Raw genomic sequence first — 11,853 nt, 5'->3', positions numbered from 1 at the left:
TTGTTATCCACAAAGTCTATGGGAGGATGAAACCTTATTAAAAGGGACAAGAGTTGCAGGAGACAGCACAGAGAAGCTTTTTAAAACCCGCCTTTGAAGTTCAAGTTGAAGTGCATGCGTGCACACAGACACACACACACACACAAACACACTTTAAAAGCATTTGCATTTGAGAATAGCATAGTCTCACACGATACAAGCAACAAAAGCAGACAAGACAGAGGAGAGGAACAGCTAAATAAATGCTGCTGCATCTTGGGAGCATTGACACAGGTGCAACACCTAAGACAAAAGGAAAAGTAAAGTGGAAAAGAGATGAGGACACACAGAACAGGAGGCAAAGGAAGCTTAAAATAAATGAGTTGCTTTTAAAACCCTCACATCCTCAATATCCCTGCACACTTTTCAACAATCCACCCACCTAACCAGGCAACCAATGGAACAAAAACGTTATGCTCCTTACAGGAGACTGCTCATTAACAGCTCGTATGCGCATTTGTGACACGCCGCACTTTAGAGTCTCGTCTTATTCTGCCACCGTCACATAACGAGAGCAAATAAGTATTTGTCAGGAGAAGGACACGGACATTTCATCATGAAGCTGTGATTCTGAATAAGAGGTCGACTTCGCTTGCAGATCAGTAAAGTTTGTAATAAAGTGCTGATTTGTTGTGTTTGTGGGCGAACATACAATTCATAAACAGCAGGTGTCAAACAAATCTTGACGTGTAAGAGGCTGCAATAGGTTGACAGAGGAAGATAAAAATGATAAAACAAGACAGACGTTCCACATATGCCCAGACTGACTTACCAGGATGCTGCCTTGACATTGAGAGGATAAACACCACCCCCTGCTGGTGAGTTCTCTGGCCATTAGCAGCCATTGGAGACAGCTTGGAGCACAGTTGGCAAAACAAATATTCATGCCATGCCGCCCAAAATGACCAGTCACACTTGAGGAGAAAGACAACTTCATTTGTCATCTGGAGAGAAAGGGTAACGGGCGTCTCTCCTCGCCTTTGAGACCGTCCTGCCTGTGGTAACCTGTATATGAAGGAAAGTGGAGAAAGAGAGAGAGAGAAGAAGCAAAAAGATGATTTAAAAGGTTGATGCGTGCAACAAGTAAATGTGAAATAGTTTAAAGTAAAACTGCACCAGCAAAACTACTGTGTGGAGCTGAATAAAGGCTGCAGTCCACCACTGGAAATGTGGGGATCATGCCCTTCAAGCTTAGTCCGATCGGAAAGTCCCGTGATAACACATTGCAAGCCAAATGATACACATTTACAAAGACATACAAGGGCGACTCTGTTTTATCATGCGGAACGATTGGTCTGGTGTGTGCAGATTGCGGCGATTAAGTCTCGCGTGTTTGAAATACACCCTGATTAAAGATTGGTTACACAGGCAAGGACATTCCCCAACCACATCACTGAGTTAAGTGCACTCATGTCATCAAACAAGCATATCTAACAGAAGGCATCTGTTTTTATTAGATCATGGCATTTCTCTGTCTCGAAATTGTCTCTTTCCCATAATGCTGATATCTGTATGCAACACAAAGCACTTCCAGATGATAATCTGCTTAAAAAACATCCACTTAACAAGCATATCTGGAGCAAGTGATATAATGTGATTCTCCAACATTTTTTATTTTTTTTTTTTGATTTGTGAATAATTACAACCAATTCCAATCAACCACTATAATCATCCCATCTTCATCAAGGCAATCATTTCCCATGCAAAGACTGGGGGCGACATTGGACTGTGTGTGCACATGTTTGTATTTGTGTGTATCAGGTGTGTAAATTACTTTAAGGTGTCTTAGAGAATATTTTCTATACCAGTGACAGACATGCTTTGGGAAGACGGTTTTAGCTAATTGGCTGGTTTAAAAAAAGATGGAGATGAAAGAAGCAGCGAAGCAAAATCTGATGACATGGGGGATTCAGTGAAGGCAGACAGGATGTAGGAAAGGAAGCCTTAAGCTGCACGCTTGCATTGTAGACAAAATCGGTTTCCTGTCAGAAATCATCTACTGCCTACCTCTAATAGAGGTTTCTCATGCAAAAGATATTGAGGGGAGTACACTTTCCTCCGTTAGCAGTTCTCAAAGTAGAAAAATATAGGTCTCAGTTTGAGAGGCATGTTTAGATGGAATACATAATACATTTACATCATTTCATCTGATGGAAACGTTTGCTGAGTAGTTCCACTGGGCTCTATTTTGGGTCCACTCTTATTCTTCCTCCTGCTCCTTTCAGCACATTTGTAGCTCTGGCTTATGCTGTAATTGTTCAACCGTGTCTCCTCAATATTATGTTCCTATACAGCTAAACTGCCAACGGGATCAAGTTTTTGTAGCGAAAGTAATCCCGTTTGAACACTTAATTATTACGTTGCAACGCAACATATTTTTAGAATGAATGGAGTTGTACTTTCATTAAGGGAATCGGAGCTGCCGGAACGTGGTTAGGGATGATGGGGGCCCTATAATGCACACAACTGTCAAGCCAATGACCTGAGTCGGACCTAAGTCCGGCACGGAGTCTGGTCCCTTTCTGTCTGCTTTCTGTAAAATGACTGTTAGATTTTCCTCTATTACACCAACCCTTGAAATTCTTTATCCCTTGGTTTTGTTAAAGTTCTGTGTATAGTACTTTGAATTAGTATTAGTATTAGCATTTTGGATTGTTTCGAAAAGTTATATTAAAGTATTTTGAAAATACTAAAACTTCTTTTATTTGTGTATGCATTTCTTTTTTTTTTGCTAATTTGTATATTTGCATTGATTAATACATATTACAAAATGATTAATCTGTGCATTTTCCTTGATAACTATTCAAGTCGACTCATTATAGAATTGGTTTATTATAACATAATTATATAATTGCAGTATACCACAATAATCAAAAAAATAACTTGCAGCTACACCCAATTAATCCACAGTGTCCCTGACTGCACTGACCCCCTGCTAAATTGAAGACTTGGGCCTTTACTAAAAAGTCCAGTCTTCTCTCATATTTCATAGGTAACCCTCAATTTTGAAAGCACCGACTCTGGTGTGAAATCTCATTAAATAAGCAGTCATCAAGTTCACAGTTTGTACAAGATGCATGATTTCAGTCAAGTGCTTGAGGCTAAACATCGGTAGCTAAACTACTTCCTGCTTTGTGAATCGAGAGAATGTGCAGCTACATATTTCATCTTTAACTGACCATAAATCAAAGATGTTTTAAAAAGAAATGAGACAATTACCTTTCTAACCGTGTGTTTTCTGCCTTTGTCAGAAACTGGCCTATGATCCTCAGTAACTGAATGGATAAGCTGAGCAGCATCATCTGTCTGAGCGATTTGATACACAGACACTTATCATCTCAAGGATTTCCTGTCAACTCCGCATAATCCTGCACTGAACTTCTCGATGCATTATGAACCTCATAAGCCTCCTGAAAGATAAACGGTCCGGTTGTCAGTTAAAGGCAAAATAAATAGGGTGATGATGAGTCTGCATGTAATTGAATAAATTACAGGGAATGGTGTAGCATCTGGCAATGTTTTCTTTAGAGACAACCTACCACTGAACATATTTAGGGTAAACTCATGCAATGGATAATTGTGCCATTGGAACAACAGTTTGGCTCTTGTGAAGGAAATATCTGTCTGTCAGTCAGGTCCTGACTGCAGTATTGCAAAAAAAAAAAAAAAAAAAAAAAAAAAAAAAAAAAAGGAGGATGAAGTTCCATGTAATTTTGATGTTCCTGCTAATGCTGACCCTGTGTTACTGTTACACAATCATGAGGCTACTCGTTTTCTTAAAGATTAAAAAAAAAATGGTTTGGATGTCATGTTTAACCTTAACACACCTGAATCTTTATTGAAACTGTGGGCCACAGCTGGAAGCTTTTGACGAGCAAAGCTCTGGAAAGATTACCGCTCACTCAGATCTCATCAGGTGGTTTCACCAAGCTTTTAAGGAGGATGCACAACGAGGCACATGGAGGCCGCTCTTGTGAATTTAGTTGATTAACATTTTAGGTTTCTCCAGCTAATTCTGAATTTGTTTAACAAAGTAAATCTAAGAAAAAAAAAAGACCAAACCAAATATCTGTAAGAAGAAGTATAAGCTTTATTAAATGTGCATGTTTTCCATAAGATTTGTAATTAGTAATCTTATTTGTGCAGTTATCTGTTTTTAGACCCAATCACCATAGCTGTTTCCAACATTTGAAATATTCTTGTTGAGTAAATGTTTTGGTTGTAGAGGTGGGTGTAGTCTGCTAAATTGGAGAGTTGGAATCCAATCTGTTGAAAAACAGATTCAATTCATTGGTCTCCTTCAGCCGTCCCTCTGACTCTGCTCTGTCCATGACCACAGATGGTCTTCGGGCCTCTTCACACGTCCCGTGCATTGTTCTGTTCCAACCGCTTTTTCAGTGTGTTCTTGTAAGAGTCCTTAGCCTTCCTGATCTTGCACTCTGCTCCTCTCTGTCCCCTGACATAAAAGCCCTTCTTGTTCTGTGGGGCTTTAAGCTCAGGGGTCACCCAGGGTTTGTTGTGGGAGAAACATCGTACCCTCCGTGTTGGCACAGTGTTCTCCACAGAGAAGTTAATATAGCCCATAATGAAGTGGATCAGGCTGTTTATGTCATCACCATGAGAGCTGCACAGTGTCTCCCAGTCTGGGGACAGGAAACTGACCTCATCAGTCCACACTTTCACAGACTTCTGTGCAGGCTCTCTCCTTACCCTCGCTGTGTATTCAGGGAGCAAGTGTACCAGGTTTATCTCAGAGCGACCAACGGGGGGGGGGAACAGAGGTGTATGCGTCCTTGACATTAGCATACAGGAAGTCCGACGTCTCTACTTTCACCCGCATCCCAGGTGAAAGTAGGGAGAGTGGAAGAGAGCGAGGTTTGATTAAAGTCCCCGCTGATCAGAAGGAGGGACTGTGGGTGTTGAGTCTGCATGCGAGACACCGCTGCGAGCAGTAGTTCACACACAGCTGCTGCATCGGCGGGGGGGACGAGGGGAGGGGGGAGGGTAACCATTAAACACAATGACGTGCAGAAACTCCCCTCGGGATGTAATAGGGTCTTATGCCGATAGCGAGTAACTCAGTGTCCTTAGCGCAGAGGTGTTCCATAACAGAGATGTGTGCTGGGTTGCACCATCTCTCGTTAATAAACACCGCCAGTCCCACCTTGCCATGCAAGGTCCTCCCTTGACCCACCAGGAGGCACTTGGGGTTTTCCTCTAAATGATCTCTAAATATCTGTTGTTACAACCGATGAATAAAGTCGAAAGGGCAGAGTGGATAGAAAATGAATGGAACTCGTTGAGTCGATTGGTGCCAATTATCAATGGCATCTTTATATGTGTAAATTTAAAGTTTCTTTTCAGTGTGAGTGTGGGTGTTAATATACATATATTAAAGGCCTATGATTAACCTTCACCGCAAAGGTTTTGAAATGAACCTTAACCCCTAAAACGGTGAAGGCAGTAAGAGTGAAAATTAACATGATATGTGCTTTAATTAATTACTTTATTTTCTTTTGCTAGAATCAATGCAAGAACACTTTAATAGGATGTCTCACTCTGACATAAGCCATTACAAACATTGCTAAAATGAATGAATTAATCCAGTAAAAACAAAAGAAAACCTGGCTCATTACTTAATACATGTTCATTATTTAAGCTAATGAACATTAGCGTAGTATTTTTTTAATTAGCGCTTTATAAGTCTAGTTCTGTGTACACATCACATTTGAAAGTTTTCCAGGGCTCCTTCAGATACACAACAACAACTGCATCATTGCCTGTTTGAAAACTAAGATTGTTTTTAATCTTTTTTAAGTTGTGGTTCTTTCACCGTGAGGCTCTTTGCAAATCAGTTTGTCACTTGCACAAGGGAAAGAATACAACACTATAAAATCTTAGTAACTGGAGCTTAGTAAAATGGATCCTTGACACTGAACAAGGCCTAGAGCCAAAATTGAGTCTACATCCTTTCTGTAATATCAGAGTTTAGCCATTTAGTTTGTTAGTCTTGTTTTTGGGTTATGGACCATAGAAGCTGTGATGAATGCTGGCTTAGATTTCAGACACTGAATGAAACCTGTTCTGCCGATCAAGGACTTTGAATATTCATTTGGTTACTGACAAACCTTTTACAAATTAATTCACTTGCCTGGGACTTTTCAAAGTGTCTGTCTTTTATTTGTTATGTCCTACGTTTTCAAGCGTTTGAACAACCTTTGTACCGTACTCATCGTGTCTGGGTACATTCATTACAAATGCCATTTGGTTCCGACCTCAGACTACAGAGCCCTCCAATGATTACATCATTACCAGCACACTGATAATCACAGATCATGGAAAATAATTTGTACTATTTGATCACAGCACAACCATTGCGATCTTTGTCTGAGTTCTTTTTCTTTTATGGGGGGCTGATAACCGACTTCTCTCTCTAATTTATTGCAGTGATTTAAACAGCATAGAGGCATATTTCTCTCTCTCGCTTTTGTTTTTTGTTTAAACAATTGCAGCTTTAGTTACATCTCAGCTGGGGTGGGGCCGGCTGGGAGCTCGTCTGGCCTGGAGGTTATGGCCCTTCATGTGGAGGAAGTTTCTGCAGAGGTAGAGTGATATGCATGTGGCTCATGCAGCGTGACTGCTGCTGGTCCCATGTTGCAAACAACATTGTGACGCTCCCCAATCAGACAATAATGAATGGGGCAATTAGCAGCGATTATTAAGTGCTTTGTGAGGCATCACTTTTCCAATTTATCATGCCCCCCCCCCCCCCCCCTCGCCGCCCGAACCATTCGATGAGGACAGGCACATGCATATAGAGTACGTACACAAACAGATTTTATATGCTCCCCACTGCACAGAGTAAAGGATGATTGTAAGTGGTTCTTGTCCAATGTGACCGGGACTGAGGACGTCGTGGTTGCCTGCCATCACTTGAAAATGAGAAAAAAAGGCTACAGAATTAACTCAGAAAAGTGTCCACAGTCCCTGGTAAACAACACAACATGAGATAAAAACAATTCCTTAGCCCATTTCCTCTGCCAAATGAGCCTTGGTGAATGGAAAGTGTACTGTGTCACATCAGCCAACAAAATATATATTGATTCAGTCATACCTTACTTGTCCACTGCATGCACGGTCCATTACGTTACTCAAACACTCTATGAAGGCTTCATTAGGTCCCTCATGCCATTGTATAATTCATGTCGAGTGTTTGCTTTTGCAGACCCAGTGAGTGTCAAGGTTGTTTTCGTCCGAGCTGTGACCTAGAGGGGCCGACTGTCCCACAGGAGAGACGGATGTTTGTTTTGGAGCTCCTGTTGTATTTGATCGGGACAGGAGGCGGAGAAGAGATAACAGGTTGACCGGATACATTCACTGAATGACTGATTATTGTCCTGCTGCTGCGTCTGGCCTCTTAATGCAGCACCGTTTCTCCTTCTTCAAAATCAATTGGGCTTGTTTCATAATCTCATTTGTAATCAGTCTTGGTGACCAATTGAGGAGAAAAAGAGTTTAGGGAGGAGATTTTTGAGTTTGATGTAACTGGTGTGAATCACGATTAGGGACAAACAGAGGTGATAACGATACAAGGTTGGCAATCTATCACGCACTGTTGTCTGGCAAAGGCACATCAAACTAATCAGTCTTGAAACGGTCCCTCATCGGAGCGAATGCAATATCCTGCACGACACATTGATTCCAGTTAAAGCCTCTTCGAAACCTCCCAACTGACACTTTTGTATTTAAAATGTCAAAGTGCTCCCTGCATTAATGCTCTTCATAAAAGAAATCAATACTGGATTTCACAAAGTTTTGATCTTTTCTATATGACACCGAACATGACGGAGAGCCAAACGATGGAGAGCCAGTGTGTAGATTTGCCACGACTTTGTAGCCCCCCCCCCCCCCCAAAAAAAAAATAAAATAAAATAAAAAAAATACTAGGGAAGAAAGTGAGTACATGAGATTGGTTGATTACACTTTTTTTGTTGAGTTATACAGAAAAAAATGTTCCTAATCTGATGTTTTTAAAACCAAAAAGCGTTTTTCTTTTTGACCATTTGTGTCAGATTTTGTGTTGCCCTGGTGTTTCGTCCTATTAAAGAGAGTAAGCAGTGGGAAGGATAGGCAGCCACGGTCATCAGGAGTCCCCTGCTTATACATTCTGCACATGATATTTGCAAAAATTGAAATAGAACTACTTAAAAGTATGTTTCTAAGCGATAAAATATGGAACTAAACGTGGTGCGGTCCGTATTAAACATGCATGGCCTCGGTTATTTCTCTACCACCCAGTGGTGCATGGATGGATAAAAAAACTCCCCCGTATCATTTCCTTCTCTTGACACTGGGGTTGTGCTTTGCCAATTTCTCTCCGTGACAAAAATCCAAACAGATCAAAATATGCCAGTGTCTGCAGTCAAAAGTGAAGGGGAGCAGGACCATTTCAATAAATCTCCATTACAAAAGTTAAAGAAAGGAGCGTGATCGCAGCCAAACTAAACTCAGGTGACGTTAGTGCGTACGTGTCGGTTCACTGTCTTTGCCCAGACATGCAAATGTACATTAAAGCAGTTGTTTAACAGGCTTTACATTCAATTTTAATACGGTATAACACTTCCATACCTTGTATTTAAGTCAGCGGAAATCGTTTGTCTGACATCATAAAATTTTTTATGAAGGTATGAAAAGTTGTAATTTGCACTTGAGCTCGAGTCCATATCCGATTTACATTTTCCTTGATCCACTTCAAAGGGGGCTTTTACTTTGATGAGTCTTAAGGAGTTAAAGTTCTTAAAGTTTACTGCGATCACTCAGTTCTGACTTTTGCTTTGGTTGGTATGAAAACCTATTAATAATGCATCTCGAAGCATAATCTTTATTGCAACTGAGGAATTTGCATATATATTGGATTATCATTAGATTATCTTCATTGCAGCCATCACAGCATCCATAATTCATGTAAAAAAAAAAAAAAAAAAAAGTTAGCTGTGAATCACATGACACCTTTTGATAGATATTAGGAGCTGCAGTTAACAATTATAGAATAGCTACAAATTCATAGTTCACCTGTACTAAAGCTAAAGAAATGTTTACATTTAAGTACCATTTATTACACAATAAAGATGAGGGCCAAAATCCACAGTCATGGTTCCGTGTAGTAATGCATCCCAATATTTGAATTGAAGCTATTAAACAGAGCCTGTTTGACCCAATCGAGTGCTTTTTCTTTCTTCCAAAGTCACAGTCTGTCTGTCCTTATTATGCGTTGAGCTGAACTAAAATGAGAACATCTGGGGGCAAATAAGAATACAAACAATAAAATTAGATATGATAATAAAACACAGATTAAGAATGTGAGTTGGTGTTAAAAAAAACTCCCATCACTAATGTTGGCTACAAAACCAGATTTGTACTGAATTACAAGAGACTGCAAATTCTTCAGTTGAAGACATTGCACTCATTTTAGCATTCCAGCACTGCGAGCCTCGAGTTACATTTGAAAAAGTTAATCGGCTGATTTTTCCCCACAAGCACAATGAAGACTTTCCAGCTGACTTGTTAAAGTAGAATTAGTTCATCAGAAAAACTTTGGACGTCCGACAGATGTTTGACCAGATTTATAATGTAAACAGTGGGAGGAACTGCCACAGCTGTAAGAACAGAAGTTGTCTGATGTGTAGGACGTGTTACAATACTTATTATGGACAAAACAGGGTGGCACTTATTGTCGTAGATGCTAATATTACTAATATACAGTAGAATGTTGTGTTTTTATTGATTTATTTATCAGATTCATGACTAACAAAGCAAAGCATAGATGACAAGGTGCATCTAACAACTTTTAAAATTGTTTTATCCAACATTTGCGTCAGGACAGATTCGCTGCTTTTAGAAATTAAAACATGCCCTTTGACCCGATCCGGACAAATAGAATAAACGGGAGTTTAACATAGCCGACACTATCGACCATGAAGTCAGAAGATTAAAAAAAACAAGACTGTTTCATAGTAGGTCAATAGAATAAAAAGGAAAAGTCAGTGTCTAATAGAAAAGCTGCAGTGAGTGACAGAGACATAGAGGAGCCGCAAAGTCGCAGAACAATCTTATCCTAACAGAGTAAAGTGACAGAATAAACTTGCTCTGACTTCAGAGGTCAAGTCAAACTATGAATTAACACTTTCCCACAGGAAGACGGTCGTTCTGCATAACCCTTAGTCAGTGCAGGACTTAGGCTGTTTGAGGGCCAGAGGTGGAATAATGTAATGGGGGAACCTAAGATAGTAATTCATCACATTTGCTCGGTTTTCTTTTTCGAGCACTTTATTGTGTTTGTTGTTCTGTGGGAGGCACCTTTAGCGCGGGACACTTTATCATGTGTGTTTGGGGGGGTGGGGGGGGGGTGGGGGGGTGGGTGGGTTGGGACCTTAGAAAGGGCTTTATTGCATTAGCTCATCTGCGGGGGGCTATTAGAGAGAACTTCTGCTGTATTTGTTTGTCACTGTGGGCATCTCTTTGCAAATTATTCAATAAAATATAATTTGGATGTAATTTGGCTAAAGTAGACTTCAGGAATACGTAATTTCCTAAAACCAAATACCAAAGAACATACAAAATACATTTCAAGAGAAGGCGAGTTGTTAAAGTCTTGAAGGAAACTAAGACGTTTAGGAAAGTTAGAGCCAGAACAAACTGGAACAACGTTACAATTTATTGGAACAATTTATTGAACGATGTTAAATTGTTCAGTGAAATTGTGGAATTAGTTTTGTTTTAGTTTTTTTTAAATTGACTTATTAACTTTCGATGTGAAGTTAAATAAACTGATATCTTAAGAAATTTGGCTTAGTCCTTTTTAGACCTTTTCAGAACGTTCATGACCATATAATTAATTATAAGCACTAGCATAAGCATAGACTGATCGATCAAGTCTTCATTGTCATTATTTGATACAACGCAATTTGGAATGTTCTCAAATAAACCCGTCTAAGAACAAATCCAAACCTTCCATTCATTTCCTACACGTGTAGCCCGTCTTTAACAAACTGTTTCAGAGATGACGGAACTACAATCATGTTGTGTAGAGCTTTATTGAGGTGCATTAGCTTTTGTCATGTCTTGTTGTACGGCTGAATTATGTTCACAGGTTGTAGGTGTCTTTTTTTTTTTTTATCACAGAGAAACGTCTGCGGTTTCATATAGAATAAAGTCAAATTGGCTGTTTTCCTTTGATCTGACTATGCTCTATTCCTGAATGACACTTCAAAGTACCCACAGACACATAATGCAACCGAGTGCTAGACCTTATTATGACACTTTCAAGATCTTTCCTCCACCACCCCCCACCGACCCACCCACCGCTTCCTCATCACCTGACATCCATTGTAACGGCGGTGTGACAAAACTGTCAGCAAACATCCAATCCACAGTGTGCTGCTGTGCAGTGTCAACAACACAGAAAGGCTCCACTCGCCCACAATCCATCAACCATGACGGAGGGACATCAAATATCACAGCGGCTGCCACATTCATCACAAAAAAACTGCACACGGAGACGATTGCTTCAGCCCACCTCCTCTCCCCGCCGCACTGCCGAGCGCTCACCTTTCGTCGGCCTTGCGGTCACAATTACAAATGCACACGCAAAGATTCCGTTTTCCACATGTTGGTGCCAGTTCCGGTATCGTGCACAGGCACAGAATACTCGCATCTTCCCATGTGTGCGGCATCTGTTCCTGCACATGACAGCAGCCGTTGTGCGCTTTTGTGTGAATACTTCCTCAAATGTCAAAAGGGTCGCGGCTCCCTGAC

At 40.4% G+C, this 11,853-nt stretch overlaps 1 long non-coding RNA gene across 1 annotated transcript in view; it reads right to left on the bottom strand.

The window, feature by feature from the left end:
• Positions 1-582: 582 nt before the first annotated feature.
• The window catches only part of LOC137107595 (uncharacterized), a 137,166-nt gene continuing 125,895 nt past the window's right edge, over positions 583-11,853 (bottom strand). The window contains exon 3 of the long non-coding RNA XR_010912070.1: positions 583-1,044. This is a non-coding gene — a long non-coding RNA (uncharacterized lncRNA). The remainder of the gene's footprint in view (positions 1,045-11,853) is intronic.

Source organism: Channa argus, chromosome 22 (genome assembly GCF_033026475.1).
Source record: "Channa argus isolate prfri chromosome 22, Channa argus male v1.0, whole genome shotgun sequence".
In the NCBI taxonomy this organism is placed as follows: Eukaryota; Metazoa; Chordata; class Actinopteri; order Anabantiformes; family Channidae; genus Channa; species Channa argus.
This window is presented reverse-complemented; position numbering and strand designations above follow the sequence as displayed.